The 21,910-nt window shown below is 36.1% G+C and overlaps 1 protein-coding gene across 8 annotated transcripts in view; it reads left to right on the top strand.

Annotated features, from left to right (window-relative positions):
* Nucleotides 1–460: 460 nt before the first annotated feature.
* LOC128857850 (uncharacterized) overlaps nucleotides 461–21,910 on the top strand; it is a 120,232-nt gene continuing 98,782 nt past the window's right edge. For 2 of the 8 annotated variants that reach the window (XM_054093634.1, XM_054093633.1), the window contains exons 1-2: nucleotides 461–650; nucleotides 10,097–10,272. The gene's annotated coding sequence lies outside the window, so the exon portion shown is untranslated. The remainder of the gene's footprint in view (nucleotides 651–10,096; nucleotides 10,273–21,910) is intronic. The other 6 variants (XM_054093641.1, XM_054093640.1, XM_054093637.1 and 3 more) reach the window with 4 other exon arrangements.

The following is a 21,910-nucleotide window of genomic DNA, read 5'->3' as shown; positions in this document are numbered from 1 at the left end:
CAATTGGAGCAGATAAATTCCATATCGAAATCTCTAGAGTGAATTCTATGACAGCAGCTACCGCAGCAATGGGTTTTTGCTTCCGAAAATACACCTAACCCTTGATTTAATGAAAGTTATCTTGATTTCGGTAGAACGAACACCAGCGACCTATTTACATACTTCAGTTCCACTTTGAGTTTATAAAAACATGCGTTTCTTTTCGCTCATTTCTGAATACACTCACACCACTGTGCGCTGCTGCCAGCAGAGTCAAAATGTATCTGAAGTCACCTTTTCGCAATTGACTGAATGCGTTGACGCTGCGTTGCCTGAGCCAAATGCCGGCAAAGTGAGCACCAGTGGTGTATGACGACGACGGCGACGGCAACCCTGAGTGACTGTAGCGCTTACATTACTTCTAGTGGTGCTGTTGCTATTGCTCCCAGCGCTCACGGCAGCCAGCCAGCCAGTTAGTTAGCGAGCAAACCCGCATTGTGTGCATTTGGTTATGTTGTCAGTTGTTTTTCAAACGCCAAACGTGTTGGGTGTACTGAATACGAATGCGGTCGAGTGAAATACCTGAGTAATTGGAATTGAAGTGGTAGAATTTTAGTTTGAGGATAAATAGCAAAGGCAAAGTTGAAAGGGTAAAAAGTGAAAATATAAAGGTGCGTTAAGAAATATATTTTGGTAAAATTGAAAAATTATTAGCGGAGTGTATGAAAAGAAATGCATATGTATTTATGTACGTACATATATAAACATAAAAATATATGTACATGGTAAGCGTATGCAAAACCAACGGGCGCTCGTGTTGTTAATTGTGCAAAAATAATAATAAAAAAACAATGAGTTGTTTGTTAGTGAAGGTGAACCGGTGCGCAAGTTGTTGATGGCTGATGACTGTATTTTTGTGTTATTACTTTTTCGCGCGCGCGCTTCTAAGCTCAGCTGTGTGCAATAACCTCGACTTTGACGCAGAAATGAGCAACTGACAAAACATGTTTGTGAATGTTGTTGTCAACAAAGTAATAAAAAACTACAAGAAATAAAAAAATATCAAAAAAGGCAACAAAATATAAATTTATTTTATTTAAACGAAAGCAGAGAATGGCAAAAATCAACTTCCAACTAAACTGAAAAAATGCTTAAAAAATATAACTCACCAGCCTGAGTGTATTGATGAAATTCGAGTCACTTGTGCACGTTCGTGAAATTTTTGGTAGCCACTTGTGTGCGTTTATATTCATGAAAAAAAAAACAAAAAATATTTGCGCCGAACTTGCAATTCGAAAATACACAAACACGCTTTAGTTTGTGTGTGTGTCTGTTTCCTGTTATAAAATTCGTAAAACACCAACAAAAATAATACTAATGAATATAATAAAATGCCATTGGAAACCAAGCAAAACACTGATAAAAACGTGAATGTATGTAAGAAAAACATGCTTAGGAAATGAGTGTGATTCGCGCACCAACAATAAAAACAACAACAAAAAATAGCAGCTAACTCAACAGTTCTATATATTTATAGCGACACCCCACCATTCCATGCCATTTCAAAATGCGATCACGATCACTGCCACCACCCGCATTTAGCATCAACCAGTTGTGTTGATGATGTCATTAAGCGAAATACAAATAATTTAAAAAAAAGAAAAAAAGAAAAAATCACAAAAAAAAAATATTGAAGACAAAAGAAAGTAAAAACAATATTTGCGTGATGCACGATCGAATGAAGTCATAAGCGAAGAGGGAATGAGGAGGCCAGTCTTTTGCAATATTCTGCTACTACCTTCAACAACTTTTTGAAATCGATCGTTGTTCATGCATAAGTACATACATATGGTACTTACAGTTGTGTGCTAAATAATAAGATCGTGACGAATTATCAAGTTTAAATTATTTTTTTGTATTTAATTAACTTTTTGTGTATTTAATTTTTTCTTTTGAATTTATTTTTTTTGTGTTTAAATTCTTTTTTTTTATTAATTTTTTTGTTTTGTATTTAATTTAATGTTTTTTTTGAATTTTTTTGCATTTCATGTAGTTTTTTCTATATAGTATTTTGTAAGATTTTAATATTTTTTGTTTTTTTGCTTTTTTTTTTGGATTTAATATTACATTTATTCAGTATTAAATTTCTTTTATTTAATATTTTCTTTTGTATTTTATATTATTTTTTGTATATATTTTTTTGTTTTGTATTTAATATTTTTTTGTATTGGCTGTACAACTAATTTTATTTTATTCAAAATATTGTCCATCGGGAGCGGCAACTTTTTCCCATCTTTCAGGCAATTTATGGATTCCACCCCAAAAAAACTTCTCATCTTTTGCGCCGAGAAAGTCATCAAGCTATTTTTTAATACCTTCAACATTGGTGAACCGTATTCCAGAAAGATGATTCTGCATCAACCGAATCAAGTGGTAATCAGAAGGAGCTATGTCTGGGCTGTAAGGCGGGTGAGGTAGAATTTCCCATCCGGCATTTTCCAAATAATTTTTGACCGGTACTGCAACATATGGCGGATCATTGTCATGATGGGAAATCAATCTCTCGTGTCTGGTCGCCCATTCAATTTTTGCCTGTATAGCTCGCCGGTGATCGTCTGGCCCGATTTTAACAGCTCATAGTACAGTACATCCTTCTGATCCCATCAAATACAGAGTATTACCTTCAAACCATGAATATTCGGCTTTGGTGTCGATTTGGCTGGTTGGCCTGGCTTCACATATGATCTTTTACGCTTTGAGTTGTCGTAATGAATCCACTTTTCATCGCCAGTCACAATACGTTGCAAAAACGATTTCTTTTTGTGGCGAATAAGCAGGCTTCAATTCGTGTGGCACCCAATTTCCTTGTTTGTGAATGTATCCGGCTGCTTTTAGAAATTTAGAAATGGCTTGTTGAGTGGCTTCCAATGTTTTCCAAGTTTTTCTTGAGTTTGACATGGATCTTGATCGAGTAATGCCTCCAATTCTTCGTCTTCAAACTTTTTTGATAGGCCTGATCGTTCTTTGTATTCTGTGTCAAAATCACCACTTTTAAATCGTGCAAACCACTTCTGACATACTCTAACCTCTGGAGCATATTCAGTATAAGCTTCTGAGAGTAAACTATGTGCTTCTGTTGCAAGTTTCTTTAAATGAAGAACAAAAGCAAACCTCCCCACAAATGCTGTTTTGATGGAACGTAATTAGACATTTCGACTGTGATAAAAAAAGTTTGTGTGTTTACTAATATTCACTGGCATATCAAATTTACTTGATTTTTTGGCGTGCTTTAACATAGAATAGCTGCCACTGTCCAAATATTTACTACATAAATATGATATAGATACATAGATATGAGGTTAGTAACAAATACGAAATTAATTAGTTGTACACCCGATATATAATTTTTTTGGACTTAATTTTTTTGTTTCTGTATTTAATATTTTGCGGTTCGAATCTCGGTGAAACACCAAAATGAAGAAAACCATTTTTCTAATAGCGGTCGCTTCTCGGCAGGCAATGGCAAACCTCCGAGTGTATTTCTGCCATGAAAATATATATAATAGGTCTATTTATAAGTTCGTGCGGTTTTACAACAGATGGCGTAACTTGATTATTATTCCATCGATCCACATTTCCAAATTCATAGTCCTATTATTTTTAATATTTTCTATATTTTATGCTTTTTTGAATTTAATTTTCATTGTAATTTATTTTTTTTTTTTGCATATAACTTTTTTGGATTTAATTGTTTTTTTTTTTGTATTATATTTTTTTGTATGTAAATATTTTTTGCATTTATTTTTTTCTGTATATTATGTTTTTTTGTATTTAATTTTTTTTTTGCATTGACTGTTTTTGTATTTAATTTTACTTTTAGAAAAATGTGGTGCATGTAGTGCAAGATGTTTTTATATAAATATTTGTTTTGAATTAAATTTTTTTGTATTAAATTTTTTTTGGACTTTATATTTTTGCTTTGTATTTGTATTTAACTATTGTATTTTGTGTAGAATTACATTTTTGATTTAATGTTTTTGTGTATAATTTTTTATCTAATTTTGTTGTTTACATTACATTTTTTGTGTATTTAATTTTATTTTTTATATATAATAATATTTTTGCTTTTGTGTATAATTTTTTTTTTAATTTTGTTGTCAACATTTAATTTTTTGTGTATTTATTTGTACTTTTTATATATAATAATTTTTTTGTTTTTGTATTAATTTTTTCCTTTTAATTTTTTTGCATTTAATTTTTTCTTTTGTATAGAAAAATATGTAGAAATTTAATATTTTTTTTTGTATATATTTTTTAAGTACTGTTTTTTATTATATTTAATTGTTTGTATACATATAATTCAAAACTCCAAGCCTTGAAGCAAAGCTCACAAAAATTAAAAAAAATACAACACAATTTTCAACTTTTTAATATCCAATCCTTAGAAAACTTCAAGATATGCAGTTTATGATCCATTCACTTTTTGTATTACAAAGTGTAAGTTTGAAATCGCTTATAAATTGATTTTTTACAATGTGTTTTTCATACGATGTTGAGAATTTTCTTTTTGTAGGGGAAAATGCTCAGCGCCTAAAAAAAAAACAAATTTTTAAAAAATCAACGACAATTTTAAGCTACTTGAAACTTACGCCTTGCTATATGAGGTGGCACAAAATTAATCATCTGATTATGTTTTGGCATACATTTTTTGCTAAATAAAAACCAAAAAATTAACTTTCCAGTCAACATTACTCAAATTTTGAGTAATGGAAGTCTTTATTTTCACCCTTACGCGCTCCATTGCTCGTCTGTTCATACACTGCCGATGTACAGCTCAAAATTGTCAAAAATGATTGATGTACGACGCCATTTGTGTAAAGTAGAAATCTTTCGATAGGGTGATTAATTTTGCGCCACCTTGTACTATGTTTTAGTGGGCTATAAAACTATGTACCAAGAATCTACAATAAATAAAAATTGAAACATTTTCGTGTATTATTCGTTCCAAGTTTGACGTTTTGAGTTGTATGGTTTTCGTTGTAGAATTCACTATACTTTTAATAAAAACAATTAAATTCAAACAAAAAAATACCTAAAATTTGGTAGTTCGTCCCGCTTCTATTATTTTGAACACAGGTGTGCGTGTGTGATCGTGCCAAAAACAGCAGCAAAGTAACAACGAATAAAACTTGCTTGGTTTATTTATCCATGGCTGTTGTGTTTTTCGAATTTACGGCTTCAGAATTTAGCTTAAAAATAATTGAATTGAATGCAAAAAAAAGCTTTAAATTAAATGAAATTCTCAAACATCAAGAATAACAAACCAATTTAGAAATGAAAGAAAGCAATACAGCACAAAAAAAAGCCAATGCACATACAAACAAACATTCAAACATACATATGTATGTATGTATTAGTATGTGTAATTTATGTGTATCACAGCCGAAAACTTCGTGAGTCGCAGTAACTTGATCCGCAATGACGTCACTGGCTTCACTCATGACAAAGTGATCTCCACTAAATGCTTAATATTTATCTACACTCGCCGACAGCTCGAATTGTTTTGAAGTGGTTAGAGCAATTAGACCGAATGTGGGCAATTGCCATTGGCATTGGCAAAGGCGCTTGTGACTCAATGTGTCACTCTCGTTTGTTCGCTGTCGGCAATAACTTTTGTGTTTGTTGTTGTTTCAGTTTTTGTGGCGGCATTTCACTTGGGAAATTTAGTTCCATGTGTATTTTCTAAAAATACCGCACTACTCATAAAAATGGATTAGTCGAAGATTACCGATCGGTTCAATAATTTTACATTTGTTCCGTTCAGTTCAATCGCTGGGGCACTTCGATTGGAATTTTATAGAATTCTTAACTTATTTATTGATTTTTTTGCAAAAACAGTAACTGCTTACAACTTTTAATGTTCTCAAAATGCTTGCAAGTACGTGGAGAGAGGGTATATTTAAATTAAAAAGTAAATGTTTTTTCATGCCTTTTATTGTGAGCAAAAGTTGAAATCTTCCCTGTGTCTTCTTAACTTTCGGTATTTATTGAACAAAAGTATATGCAATTAGTTTTTTACTAGTATGATACTCTTGTTCTCAGCTAATGTTCAAAAAAGTAGCTTTAGAGTTGAGCTCTGAAGTGTGCCACTATTGATTTCTTCCAAAGAAAATGCGGATACCTATTCCTAGTTATGGTTTCATCTCGTTTCAAAAATGTAGGAACATAATTTATTGTACAGCCTTAATTTCTATAACATTCGAAACTAGGAACACCTTTGGGCTTGATGTGGACGTTGTTGATCTTGTTATAACAGTAATACAAGCCCCGTCAGTGTAGGGTATATCACTGGTCGTCTTCGTCTAGCTCATCTAAAGCTAGGCCCAGGAAACATGTTGTTTCGGCAGATTTGGTCCAGAGAGAGAGGGGTGTTAGATGAGTGGGTTTGAAGGAGCATGTGAAAAGGTCGTTAGTGTCGTGCGGGGTGTTTGGTATGTCGGGGTCAATTCTGGATAAGTAGGAGTTTAACCTGCTACAATATCCAGAACGTAATTGTGAACCTCTCTAGCGAATCGTATACGAGTATAACCTCTTGATGTGGACGTCGATTACTTTGCTTGACAATTTTTACAGAATTTTTGTTCTTTCCTGGTACATAAACTTTCAATTTAGTGCAAAACTCCTTTACTTTTTTGACGGATAAGCAGAAATTCGTATATTGAAACATTTGTTTAGAGGTTTCTTGGTATTAATTCGTTGCCTTTTAATAATTCTTAATAATTTCGATTTTTTCAAAATTACTTGTTCTGTAAATGCCATTAATCTGCAAGTTCTTGAGGTTCACATGTATCCTCATCGAGTAATGCGTGAAGTTTTGTGGCTTGAAACATATTCGCTTGCCTAGAACGCACGGTAAACAGAATAGGAGACCGTTAATTGGCTCTCAGCGATTTTGAAGGAATCAGTGATTTGCTGTCCCAATAGGGGATGTGCGTTTGTTTACGACGTGAGTGCGAATACGAGTGAAATGAGCCGGCAGAATTCAGTTGGTATTCGGCGTGTGACTTGGCAGCCGAAGTTACTCTCACAATTTTGCTTCGGATGGTCGAATCTTGCGGTCCATCATCCTTGCCTAGAACATTTCTTATCTTTCAAAGCAAAATCAAGACTTCTCTCTGTTCTATTGATAACCTTCTGCTGCCTTTTTCTTTAAAATAAATAAGCGAAGTAAAACCACTAGACGAAAGATCTTAATTTTGCTCCCAATAAGAAAATATTTATAATATATAAATATAATTGGGGCTTATTACACCCTTCATGGGGGTTAGGCCAAACTCCTCCTCCTATTTGTGGTGTGCGTCCTGATGTTTTCACACAAATGGGGGGACCTACAGATTTAAGTCGAATGGCAGATGGTTTGTTTTACGAAGAACTTTTTCATGGCAGAAATACACTAGAAGGTTTTCATTGTCTGCCAAGGAGTGACCGCCATTAGAAAAAAAATTTTGTATCCTTCCAATAAAAAAAAAAATGCGCAAATTTAATAAAGCGGCTTGTTGCGATTTTATTGCTTTCATAGTCTTCGGAATCAAAAATTAAATACGGGAATACAAAATAACTTTAAGGTGTTATTGGTATTATTTTCGCCTTTGACTTTCTCATAACTTTAATTTAGCTGATGAGTGACACTCATCTTCATTTATTTCAACTTTATTGTTACAAAATGTGTTTTCATAGCTCCCTAGCAATGTTATTGTTCTTCACCTCTTCGTAGTAAAGGGTTTTCCAAGAAGAGGTGTTATTTTGATATTCAAAGAAAAATGCTATTTTTTAATATAAATGATCGGATGTTTATTTCATTATAAAAAGGAAGGTATGCCGTTGTTAGTGGAAAATAATATCAGGCAAATGACCACCACGACCACTCCGGAAACTTTTCGGGTAAAAGATCAATGATTTCGTTGCTTGTGTGGCACGTAGCGCTGTCTTGTTGAAAATAAACGTTGTCCAGATCAATACCATCCAATGCCGGCCATAAAAAATTGTTAATCATCTCTCGATAGCGATAGATAACACCTGTTATTGGGAAACCCTTTAGTTGAGAAATCGGGAGTTCATACCGTATTAGATTATATAGTATGCTACAGCTCACCCTTTCGAAGAGGGAATTTCTCCTAATGAAAAGCCGTCAAACCTTCAACTTTTGGGAAATGCTTCCTTTAGAATAGCCTCTGAAACTCTTATATGAAACTCTCTTTATATGTAGACTATTGAACTCCAATTTTCATCCCGAATATTGTGTAATACAGCAGCTTATTTTATCGGTCTGTGCAGTATATCTCGTGCCAATTGTTTTTTGGTTACCCTAAGTAAGTGATATCTGGCGGGAGCGGGAGTTCTTTAGAAGACAATTTTGTAACCTTTGGGCAGATATGTTTAGATTCCATTCGTTTCAATGAACCGCGTAGCCATTTTCTTAATTTAACCAAAAAACTGAACGTTGCTAAACCAACTGATGGACTATTCTTAACTTTAGGTACCCTTTGACTCTTTTCGCCGCCTCAACTTTCAACTCTCACACAAAGATGCGTATGTGAATTTTCTAGTTCCGAAACTACGGCAAGCTTGGTGTAAATATCCGCTATTTTCTTCAAATATTTTGAAGTCTGGCAAAATCAACTGTTCTTTATTTACATTGCGCTAATTATCTTCGCTTTACCTTAAGCCAGAGTACAAATTTTGAAGGATGCATAAACTAACCTTTAAATGTATAGGTTTGAGAATTTAATAAGCTTTTGCAAGAACAAAAGGGTGTTTATCATGAAAATTTGCTGCAACATTAGAGCTCAGTTGAGAATACAATACCTATTGCCAGATGGTTTGTCCTATGATTTGAGGTTTTCGATTATTTCCGAAAATATTATTATCTTGTTAAAACGAACTAGCAGAATTTTTCATTGAATGAAAGTTGTCAGTCATATAGAGGCTTTAGACAAAGCCTGCTTCAAGTACGTCAAGTTGAAATCAAACCAAAAATCTCCGTTCTAAATGCTGGTGTGCCACACATTAGGACAGATGCATATGGCGTCCGTGCCGTACAACAGCGGGTGGAAAATATTTCTGATAGACATTTTTAGAAAATTATTTACCATTCGCTCTGCTAATTTCTGCTCAATAGCTTACTATTTCTAGTGAAATATTAACATAGTCGTCAATATCAAATTCTTTGGTATACAAAAAATATGCAAGCAATTTACGAGTGGACTGCAGTTATCAACACCATAAAATACACCTCGCTTGCCATTTATGTATGCAGTCATGCTAAGCTAATATCGACTGTCTGCCACAAACTTAGCCTTAGCCCTATAAGGGAAGTTACTGTATTGAAGAATAATTTGTGACCAGTTGAATCACCAGCATTTTATGACACATTCCGCTTCATTGCAAAAAAAAAAAAACCCAAAAAAAAACGTGTGTAACTTCCATGAACTCGTTAAAGCTCGCCACCCTTTCTGTTAGAAATTGCGGAATTTTATCTCCAATGCGATATGGGAAAGTGTATTGGTTTCTGTGGTGTATGCAGATAACAGTAAACATTATCGTTATCACCTGTTCATATGATTCGAAAGTGTGGGGGACTGATAAGGTGTAGAAAGATATTGAACGATTTCAAAGTGTTTGTGTTCATGGAATTTATCAGTAAAATGATTTTATTTGTTATTGGGTTGCAATGGAAAATGAAAAAAATAACAATGAAATCAAACGAAGTTAAATGCGCTCGTTGCTGGCGTTGTCGAAAATTCTTGTGTTGTAAAACAATTAGCTGCTTATACATACAGCTTTCCCCTTCTAATTGTCGTGGCATTTGAATCTTAGTGCTTTGAACGTTTGGAAAATTCGAATTTACCTGCTTAGCTGTTTGTTAAATTTTTATTACGCTGTATTTTCCTTTCATAAAAGTGCAGTTACGTGTAAACGTGGCATTAAATTTACAAAACAAAAAAAAAACATCCTAAAAACTGCAACACTTAACTGCGCCGATAACTCAAATTACTTGGCTTGAAAGAGAAACAAAAAGAAACTATGACAACACCTTGTTTTCATTATTTTCTTTCAGCTTTCGTGTAAAACCCACAATCATAACAAAATAAATAAAATAAAAGTGCAAAAAAGTAAATCCACCATAAACGACAAAACCGGTTTTCGAATAGTAGATACTAAACATTGTGCAGATAAAATAATAAGCATTACTAAGAAAGCAGTTTCAAAAATAGGTCGGCTGTATAAAGAAAGGTAAGCTCAATTTGCAAGTATTTTTTTAGGAAAAACTAACAAACTATAAAAAACGAATGGCTATTAAGTTAAAAATGCTTCATTTCTAAATAATGCTTGAGTTATTTGTTGGGCACTGTTTCGGGTAAAAAAATTAAATACTAAACAAAAAGATAAATACAAAAAAGCAATTAAATACAAAAAAAATTTAATACAAAACAAAAAATACACAAAAAAGTGCGTTTAGCCTAGTGCACATAACAGAAGTGAAACTTTCCAGGCAGCCAGAGAAAGAGGGAGAGAACCGAGAGAGAATGAGAGATATAGAGAGAGAGAAAGAATATACATCTAAATAAATTCACAACATTTACAGAGAAGACAAATAGATAAAATATATTTACAAAAAACGGAGAAGGGTCGACCGGTGTAGGTAAACGCCGGACACAAACCGTGGCAACAACGCGCACTATTCCGAGCGCACAAACGCAGCGATTCCAGGACCGCAATGGCTCAAATTACCGCAAGGAAATACCAATAAATCTGACGCCGGAATGGACAGCACTTTATAGTACGCACAAGCAGTAGCCAGGAAATGGAAATAAGCGTCAAAAAGTAGGCACCAAAAAAAAAAAAACGCCAAACAAATTGGGACCAAGAAACGCCCCAAACAGTACGAGGAAATATAACGCCAAAATGTAGGCACCAAAAATATATTTCCTACAACAAACAAGCGCCAAATAGTAGGCAGTGTTATTTCTCACTAGAGTTTAGCAACCACAAGGAAAAACTCAGGAAAAATAACCTAAAGTGTGTCTCCTTTTCCTCAACGTTACATCTGTTTTCTCTCTCGCGGAACGAAAATGCCCAAAACGTTGCATGGCCTTGAAATGTTACTCTCCATTCTCTCTCGTCCATCAACGCCTAGGAAGTTTCACTTCAAAAAAATCAAACAGATGAAAAATCATTGAAGATGGGTTCTTGAAAAAAAGCTTTCTGTGGAATCAAATTCTTCATCATGTGTACATTTACATATAATATATGTACTCCTAGATTTTTCTGTTATTATCAAATTTTTTATATCGAAAAACCAACAAAAGTTACAAAGAAGTGTATGCATTTTTGTGATCTACAATAGTATTAAGACTTTCAAAGATTATACGAAAATAGAAGGTAGTCTCAATCTGCCGCCTTTCTGTATTACTCGTTTTAATAACAAAACAAAACGGAGCATTTTCGGCTATACTCTTATTTCATTTTATCTTTCTTATCGTTTAATCTCCGAGCAGACCCTATGAATTTTCACTAGGTGACTTAGAATCGAAAACTTTTTCCTACCTTCATACTGTTGTCCTCCACTTTTTGATAGATCCGCTGTTGTTCCGCTACCCGAGCATGATGAGTTAAGAATAGTGATAACTCGGTTAAAGAACAACAAAGCAGCGAGAGTCGATAGCAGAGCGTATTGTATGAAAGAGTAAAGCCCAACTTAAACCAATTCATTGGGCCTTATCAGTGTGGCTTTAGACCTGGAAAATTGAAAATCGACCAGATATTCACAATACGTGAAGTCTTGAAAAATACCCATGAAAGAGCGATTTTAAAGCTGCATTCGACAGCACGTAAAGGAGTTGGCTATTTGCCGCGATGTCTGAATTCTGTATCCCAGCAAAACGAATACGGCTATGCAAGATGACGTTGCTCAATACCAGCAGCGACATCAGAATTGGGAAGGACCTCCTGGAGCCTTTTGATATCAAACGAGGTTCCAAACAGGGTGACTCGCTATCGTGTGACTGCTTTAACCCGATCGAGCCACCGATCTTCATCACTCAGGCACAATTTTCTATAAGAGCGTACAATTGTTGGCGTATGCCGATGGTATTGACATAATCGGACCACGCTGTTAGTTCTGCCTTCTCCAAACTGGATAAAGAGGCAAAGCGAATGAGTCTGGTGGTGAACGAGGACAAAGCGAAGTACCTCCTGTCATCAAACAAACAGTCGGCGCATTCGCGTATTGGCATCCACGTCACTACTGACAGGTATGATTTCGAGGTTGTAAAAGACTTCGTTTATTTAGGAACCAGTATTTACACCGATACCAATGTCAGCCTTGAAGCCTGGCAAGGCATGGCAAACTTGTTCACGGATGGTTCGAAGTTGGTGGGGGAGTATTATGTAGGGAGTAGTGTAAGGAGCCTCTCATCAAACCTAAATTTATATTACATATTTACTCTGATAGCCAAGCGGCAATTAGGGCCTTGGCCTCGTTATTTGTGCTTTTGAGATTGGTCGGGGAATGTCTGGCTTCTCTTTCGATTGCATCCGAATACTTCGACATCAGGCTCATTTGGGCTTCCGGTCACAGCGGCATAGAGGGAAACTACTGGGCTGATGAGCTGACTAGACAGGGAACTTTGGAGATGGTTTCGTCGCGAAATGAGAGAATTGGGGTTCCCTTAAGAACCTGTGGGCTGCTCGTGGAAAGATGGGCCTCGAGTCAACTCAGCGAGCGCTGGGCCAGTGCGCAAACGTGCAAGGTCACGAGATCCTTCTGGTCACGGGTAGATCAGGGACGCTCGAGGGAACTCCTAAGGTTAACAAAGCCCCAGCTCTCGAATTTGGTGGGTATCCTCACCGGACATTGTCCGTGAGGTGTTCATGCCGTGAAATTTGGGATTGCCTCAAATCCGTTAAGCAGAAGCTGTCTGGAGGACGAAGTGAAATAATCTCAACACCTTCTTCTCAGCTGCCCTGCTCTCGTCTGGCAAAGATTTAGTCATCTGGGAGACGCCTGCGGATATAGCGGGTCTAAATATCATACATTTGGTGAAGTTCATCAGTAGCTTCTTGCGGATAACTACGAACGCAAATCAGCCCCGGTCATGGTCATCATCGTCTCTAATCCCAAGGCTCCTTCTTCCTTCCCTTCTACTCTCTCCTCTCCCATGTATGGCATCCCAACGGACGAATTTTCAATATTTGTCCAAGTGTGCCCTAAGCTAGTGCAGCCATTTAACCTAACCTAACCTATATAATACTTGCCCCAACCACTATTAATTCGTACCCATACGATTTCTTTTAATATACAACCCGTTGCAAAATCATCAAATTATGGAAAAATAAAGTTCCCACTACCACAAATACCATATTACGCAGTTTGAAACTTTGTTCAAAATTTCTCAAAATTCCATCAAAACTTTAAATTTTTAAAATTTGACAAATTTTTAATTTTTATGGTAATTTTAATGTAAAAAAGTACAAGTTTCAGGTGACTACAAAATACTGTTGATTTTTAACAATTTTATTTCGCTGAGGTGTTACGCCTTTACTTCCCTACAAAGTGCATGCCTCTTTTTTAATATGTGGGTAGGGCGGGTATGTGTTTATGTCCTAAACGTAAATAAGTGTGAAAAAGGCCAACGCCTATTTTCGTTAATATAAAATGATTTGTAATCGTATATTTTTTCATAGCACAACCACAATTAAGCCTCCCCGAGATTCTTATGTTCAAAACCCAGGAAGTGTTTAGTAAGAGCGATTACCACAATGACATCACCAGAGTACATTTCGTGCCTCCTTTTTATTAGGCTAATTACAACTTTTCATACGAGCTTTTAAATGCAAATTGTTTTAATTAAATAAATAGCAAAGCTAAGTTTGCACACTCACCACCAAAGCTAAGTTTATGAATCACCTGAAAGCAAATTAAGTATAATATTTACGCACAGTACCCCAATTTCGCTAAAAAAATACAATAAATAAAAAGTAAAAGTATGTCTGTGCATAAACTGATTTTGCCAAAACACTTTGAATGCCAATAATGGGCTTTTATTGTCGGTAGAAGCGCAAAAAATAGAATGAAAAAGTGTGTCAGTGGCGATTTACGAGCAAAGCTTCACAAATAATTGATTTTTTTCTATTTATGTTGCTTTGTCAACTTTTACCGCTTACGATTTTCGTGTGTTTATTGTATGTTTAAGCGCACATTTCCATTGTGTGAACTTAATTTGTATTACTGTCACAATTTGGGCCTTGAATGGATTGGCTACAGACAATACACAATTATCAGACAATGATTATACGAATAGATTGTATTCGGCATGCAAGTAACTGCATACATCGTGGGTATAATGAATGTACATCTACCAATGCATACACACACACACATATGGAATTTCAATAGAGAAGGAAAGCGCAATATTTTTATCCAAAGAGCAGAATGAATCCTTTTGTCATAACTACACAAACAACACTTGCATAGAAGAGCACTCAACCTACTTACAGTCTATTCCATTCGGTTTTTTTTTGTATAAAATAACTGGCGCATATATCCTTTGTACATTTTTAAGCCGGAGAACTATGCTAGGCGATAGTATGTAGTATGCTATGGGGGAAATGGCAACTGTTTTCTAAACAGAAATTTTTGCCATCCTAAAAGTAGCCGAATGGATAATCGAGAGGAGATGGAGCGGGAAACAGATTCGGGTTTTCAGTGACAGTTAGGCTGCACTGAAGGCTCTGGAGAACGCGAAGCAAACCTCAAAGATTGTTCAAGAATGTAAGAAGAAACTTAATTCTGTCGCAAGACAGAACAGGCTTGTGCTTACATGGGTTCCAGGACACTCCGGTGTTCAAGGAAACGAAATTGCCGATGAATTGGCCAACCGTGAATCAGCGGTTCCCCCACAAGGGCCAGAACCAATAATCGGAATCAGTACCGCAAGAATCATGAATTGCATAAGCGATTATGTGGGCAATCTACATAAAGAGCGATGGTCTGGTATAGAACGCTGCAGAACTGCAAAGTGTTTTGTGACAAGTCCAAACAGAAAACTGTTTAACGTTCGACTAAAACTTGGAAGTAAAGGCGTTCGGTTGATGGTCGGTACTATTACAGGACACAATCCATAAGGTCAGCATATGACCACCATTGGAATCATTAAGGACCCTATGTGCCTGTCATGCTTAGAGGAGGCGGATATCACTGAGCACTTTCTCTGTAAGTGTCCTGCCTCTGCTAGTGCAAGACTACGGGATCCGTTGGGTTCCGATGTCGTGAGAGTGAGTAATATTCATTCTCTAAAACTAAAGGATATTTACAGATTTACCAAAGAATCTGGAAAATTCTCACTGTACTAACTACCTATGTCTCTGTATCTATCTCTATTCTTTCCTATCTCTTTCTCGCATACTTTTTTCTCCAGAGCTCTTGGTGCTCCTTGGTTCGACCAATTCAAGTTTCAAATTTCAATTTCATGCTGAGCGGAAAGGAACAAAACTAATTTTGCTAAACTTTGCCTTCACCTGGTTGTATCGACTTTCATTGAAGACGTGAATAGCAGGTGGGAAAAAATAGATGAAAGGAGATACCAGTAGGCAAAGCATGGGTCTGAATCAGTTTGAAAGCTTAATAACAGGAGGCCATTTGATTGGTAATGCGCAGTGCTATACGATTTCTGTTGTATATACTTACAGAGTCGACGAAAGCGGTGCATCTGGCACTGTTCCGCTCTGCCCAAGACACGACAACTTCCGTAGCCGCTTCTTCGAATGCTCAGTAGATCTAAATTCCAAGAGCATTCACTACTTTTTCAATATTAAGGAAAAGTTAAAAAAAAAGCTCTACCTTCAGTAGTAACGTGCCAAAGAGCCATATAAGGCTATTTGAAAAGTGACGCCTAGTTGTCAGTAGTGAATAATTGCTAGACGATACCTCTTTTATGTTATCTTTGACATGTATCAAGTAGGCAGATATGCAATTTCGCACTTTAGAACAACGCGTTGAAATTTTTCAAATTTATTATTAAAATGGTTGATCTTTAAGAACAGAATATCGCGAAGTTCATGATTTTTTAGTGGAAATAAGAGTCCGAATGAGTTGGCAATTCAAAGGTTGGTGAAACAATTTCAAGAAATTGGTTTTGTCGAGTTTGGCGAAAGGACTGGCAGACCGAAAACTGGTTGTTCTCTTTTGAATAGTGCTGCTCTAGCGCAAAGTGTTGCCTTAAAACCTTCAACATCGATACCTCGTCGGCCTCAACAATTGGGTACTCATGAATCGAATGTTTGCTGGATTTTGCCTGTAGACGTACCCACTCATTTAAATGTTGCCATTTTTCACTTATAATTGATGACCCGTATTTTGAATAAAAATAGTGAAACCTGAAAGAATCTAAACTTTTACATGCTTTATTTTAAAACAACATCTAGGCGTCATATTTGAAAGCCCCTTTAATATGTTGGCAGTCACCAAACGGAAACCTAACCGGAAATATGTGGTGTGGGTATTGATGTTATTCCACAAATGCAACAATTTTATGCCGCTTCCGCGAGCCAAATGATTTTTGTTAGAAGATTTTTTATGGCAGAAATACATTTAGAGTTTGATAGTGTCTGATCGCAATTACAAAAAACTTGTGCGATCATTTGATGTTTCATGTCCACCGTAGGTATCGAACCCGGTTTCAACCGAATGACAACTCTACGCAAATGAAATTGCCTTGCAGAAGAGTAGACATCTGAGTGTTAAAGAGCTCAGATATTCGCCTCATAACATCTGATTTTTTAAAGCTACTGTAAACAACACTTATAGGACTCACACATCAAAACGTTAACGTTTGTAGTTCAATATGTCAAAAAATGCAATGGAAATGTCAGATCACAACAGTAGAAGTGCCCACGGCCAGGAGTATTAATAGGGACCCTTGTATCATTTCTGAAATTAAGTCAAATATCATTTGATATTTCTGAATTTATGTCAAATATTGCAATGGAAATGTCAGTTGACTGCTAACAACAGTATCAAAACGGCACGTAAGTGCTACTTGAAGTGTGCCTTGGGGTACTCTTGTCATCTTGCTAACAGCAGCAAAAGTGCCCAAGGCCAGAAATATTAATAGCAACGCTCGTGCCATTTCTGAAAATAACTTTTCAACCGGATGGAGAGCAATTCTTCCGCAATTCTACACTCATCAACCTTGTATTTACTCATCATCACACAAAAGGCTTCCGAACATATAATTTATATGGAAGAAAATTGTCAACATTGGATGCAAAAAAAAAAAAAAAAAAAATTGCCAAAAAGCAAAGCTATTCTTGAGCGGAATGTGGAATTTTCAATTTACTAAAATTGCATGAGTTATAAAAGAGCGTACAAAATTTAAATGATTTTTTTATTAATATAATTTATTAAATGTTTGTGATTTTTTGTGAATTTTTGAAAATTTATTTGTAAATTGATTTATGAGGTTTATGTTATGCAATGCAATATATTTTTTATAAAAAAATAACAAAAAAAATTGTGCATACAAAATATTGTGAATGTTGCAGAAAGATGAAGTGACTTAATTATGCGCCCTCGAGTGTACTTTTTCATATACATTTTCATGGCTCAATCTATTATTGTATTGTTTAAACACGAACATGAAATTTAACAATAAACAGTTTTTATATTTTACATATATCTATGCGCCACAAAATTCCAAACAAACTTAAATTAATTTAGCAAGAAAAAATAATCTCTACCACTACTTTTCACGAATTGCTGCAAGCTTTCACAATTGTTCGCAAAAATAATGTGGCTATGTACAGATATGTTTTGTGTAAAAGCATGCGTGATACACAAATGCTTATCTACAGACACATTTGTATATATTTCAAAAACTTTATATTGTGCCTTGTTTATTTATGGAACGGCGGGTGACTATGGCGATCAAGTGAAAATAGAATGTTTCTGTATTTTGCTATTTTCTTAACACTTCAATAAATGAAGCCAAATTTGACGTATGTACTTGAAGATGTACGAGTACACATTTATATAATATATTTACATACATACATATGTACATAAGTAGGCGAGAAAAGTTTGTGTGTTTTTTCTGACTTTTTTGTAAAATGTCCATAGAATTCATGAATTAATCGAATACGGAGGAATTTAATAAAGAAATAGATAAATAGATTGGAACATATATACACACATAAACACATATATACATTTATACTCAATTTTCTTCGTTTGATTTTTCGAAGAAGGCCTACCTCATGCGTGTGGGTTTTTAACCTGAACTAAACCTCCTACCGTCATAGTACCAAATCCCGGTTACTTTCGTCAAGTATTTCGCTGGGAGGTTGTCAAATGTAGCGTCTACTTGTTACCACCCAATTATAAAACCATATCAGTGGGGAGCAACCCTTGTCGGATCTGTATGCCCCCACTCATGTCTTGCCTGCTCGCTTTACAGAAGTTGCTGCATCACTTTGGCAGTCATGCGCTGTACCTCGTTCCATGCGTCCTTGCGCTTTAGCATCTGTGGCACTCGATTCTCGGACGTGACGTTACGCAATGATTATCTTCTAGTTTTTCCTTAAGCCTTCTGAAACGAAGTCAAACGAAAAACACATCTTTGTCGATTGCTGGTTCGCAGTGCACGCAGTATGGAGACTTTTCATGCTCGAAGAGTTGAAGGTACGCTTCAACTCAGGAGATCAGCCCACAAGTCTACCTGCCTTTTGTTGAAGTTTTCCGTCAAAATAATTCAATTCTCTTTTCGAAAGAGAAGTGTCCCGTGATTGATATCCCTAATATGTACATTCATATGTGCGTAAATTTTAGAATATATGAATTTTTTATATAATAATTGCTGACCTACGCTGCTCTTCGAAGTTAGTCGGTGAATGTAAGACCAAACTGAACAGTGTTGCAAAACACAACAAAGTTAGTCTTATTTGGGTGCCTGGACATTGTGGTATTACAGGGTGCGAGTTAGCTGATAAATTGGCCAATGAAGGCTCTGCAAGTATGCCACTAGGCCCTGAACCCTTTCTAGGTGTCAATTCCGCATCGACTATGGATTGACGACTTCATGAGGTCTACCCATAGAGGACGTTGGTCTGGGTTGAATTCGTGCAGAGTAGCCAAGTGCTTTGTGAAAGAACCAAACAGGAAAATAGCGACCTTTTTCCTAAAACTCAGCAGAAAGGATCTGAGAGTACTGGTGGGTATAATCACAAGGCATAACGCCTGTGGTCAGCATATGGCTTCAATGGGAGTCGAAGACAGCCCGATATGCCTATCCCATCTTGAGGATGACGACACTGCAGAGCATTTTCTCCGTAGCTGTTCAGCTTTTCCAGAATCAGATTTAGGATATTGGGTTGCGCTATACTGAGTATGGATTGTTCGTGCGCTCAACCACCTTAAAATAAATACAATTTTTGTTTATCGCACCATTACTCGTTACAATGACACTGGCACCAACTCGCGTTGGTCATCAAAAGACTGCAACATCACTTAAAATGGTTCAAAAAGTGAAGAAGCGACTTGAGTGAAATCCCCGACGAAGTTCCAATCAAATGGCGAAAGAACTAAACTAAAGAAAATATCTGACCGTAGCATCCGCCGCATACTGAAAAAGTATCTCCAAGTCAAGCCTTGTAAGATCCAAAAGGCGCATGATCTCACACCAAAGCAGCAACACATCAACAAGTCAGACTTAAGAGAGCGAAGGAGTTGCTTCGTTTGGTCGAAAGCGGTCAGCTTCCGAACATTGTGTTTTCTGACAAGAAAATTTTCCAAATTCAGCAATTCGTAAACTCCCAAAACGATTGGGTTTATTTGGCCGACCGTTCATACGAGAATTTAAGTCATCGGTTGGCCACCAGGCGGCAGCACCTGCCCCATGTAATGGTTTGGGCCGCTGTAACCGGAGATAGGCGCTCTCCAATCGTTTTCATCTAGCCTGGCGTCAAGGTAAATGCGGAATAATTGGGCCATTTTGGAGAGCAAGGTCTGAAGTAAAATATTCACCAGTCTCGAGGCGCAGAAAAAAGCCATTGTGCGGGAGTGAGCCAAAATACCTGCAAGTCACATTAGGGAAGCTTGCGAATCGTTTCTGGACCATCTCAAGGCCATAGTCAAGGCAAAAGATGGTCACATCGAGCAAAAGTAAATTGATTCTTAATTTTGTATTATTTTCGCACGTTTTTTACTTTGAATTAAATAAAACTAATTTTCCAAACTAAATGTATGGCATTTTTAATTGGTTACACTTCGAGTGCCGGGCGCTGTATCGGTTACTTAAAAGGCTATAATTTTCGAAGAAAACACGCAAAAAAATGAATTTGGGGTATAGAACTCAGATAAAAAATTAATTGAAAAACCGGTAATTTTGGATTATTAGGCTTTTTGCTTACACCATTTCCAAAGGGCTGCGTCGAGTATATAACCAAAGATGAAATGGGCATCTTAACATAAATCAGCTGATTACTTGTGGTTTAATTTGGTGGTTATCTTATAGCTGTGAAATCTTAATTTTGTAAAGCGCAGGTTAACTCATGCATCTGAAGCTAATTTTAAATTAACTCACTAGGGCCTCAAGGCCGTTTTTTGGCAGATCCAAATAAAAATTAAACTATATTTCTTTAGTCACATAAAAACGTTTGGAAATCTCATTGCTTTGTTTCTTTTAATGATTGGGAGCACAAACGTTTCATTTGCAAGCGCGCATATTTCGTTTATATATTTGCTGTGCATATTACTTTACATATTTTTCACATAATTAAATTTTTTTTTTTTTTGCTCATACATTTTTAGGTCACTTATGCTCAGTTGAAGACGACGAGCAAATGCCTCAAGAGTTCAATAATTTTATGGGCATACTAAGGCTAAGTGTGCACGCATTAATTATGAAAAATTGTACATATGGCACATACATGTGTGCGTTGATATATATATGTATGTATGTATGTATGTATGTATGTATGCGCACTATTGTAATCAAGTACAATATGATTGTGGCCCTTGAAATTATCAAGTTTCGTAATTTTCCCTTTTTTTTTGCTTAGAAAGTTCATTACCGGCAGAGTTGTGGTTTTACTTTTTGTTTCCTCAATGGGAAAATGTGCAAAGCACAAAAAATCAAACGAATAAAAATATTAGAAATCAATGATGACAGCTGGATCATTATTCATGTACGCCAACTCGAGTTGAACATAAAAAAAAATAAAATACATGAGAAATTAAAAAAAAAAAATTAAAAATTGCATCTAAGTGGCTTGGGCTGTGGAGCTAACTTTGAAATCTTTTTAATTAATATTTATACATACCATTCAACCAATATACACTTTCATAAGGCAAATTGCCGTGATCAAATCGAAGCGTCTTGATGTTGTTCCCCAAATGGAGGGACTTACAGCTTTAAGCCGACTCCGCACGGCAGATATTTTTATGAGGAGCTTTTTCAAGGGAGAAATACACTCGGAGGTTTGCCATTTCCCGTCCAGGGGTGACCACTATTAGAAAAAAACTGTTTCTATCGTTTTAGTGTTTCATGCGAGGAGATTCGAACCTACGCACTACCGAATGGTAGCACGCACCAACCCATTCGTCTACGGCCGCTGCGACATTATTTGTTATCTGGATATTAAACGGTCATTCGCGTAAAGCTACTCGCACATAAAAGCCAAATTTTTGCCGATACTGCTTTCATTGCCTGTACCACGACAATGCGCCTTCTTACACTGCATTCATTCTTCGTGACATTTTGGCCGAAACTCGGCTCATATAATTCCATAACCACGTATTCGCCTGCTTCGCCCGTAAAACTTCTGGCTTTTCAATAAATTGAAAAGCTCACTACGATAGCACAGTTTTGGGCCC

Source organism: Anastrepha ludens, chromosome 3 (assembly GCF_028408465.1).
Source record: "Anastrepha ludens isolate Willacy chromosome 3, idAnaLude1.1, whole genome shotgun sequence".
Taxonomy (NCBI): domain Eukaryota; kingdom Metazoa; phylum Arthropoda; class Insecta; order Diptera; family Tephritidae; genus Anastrepha; species Anastrepha ludens.
The sequence above is the reverse complement of the archived record's forward strand: the minus strand, read 5'-3'. Positions and strand labels throughout refer to the sequence as shown.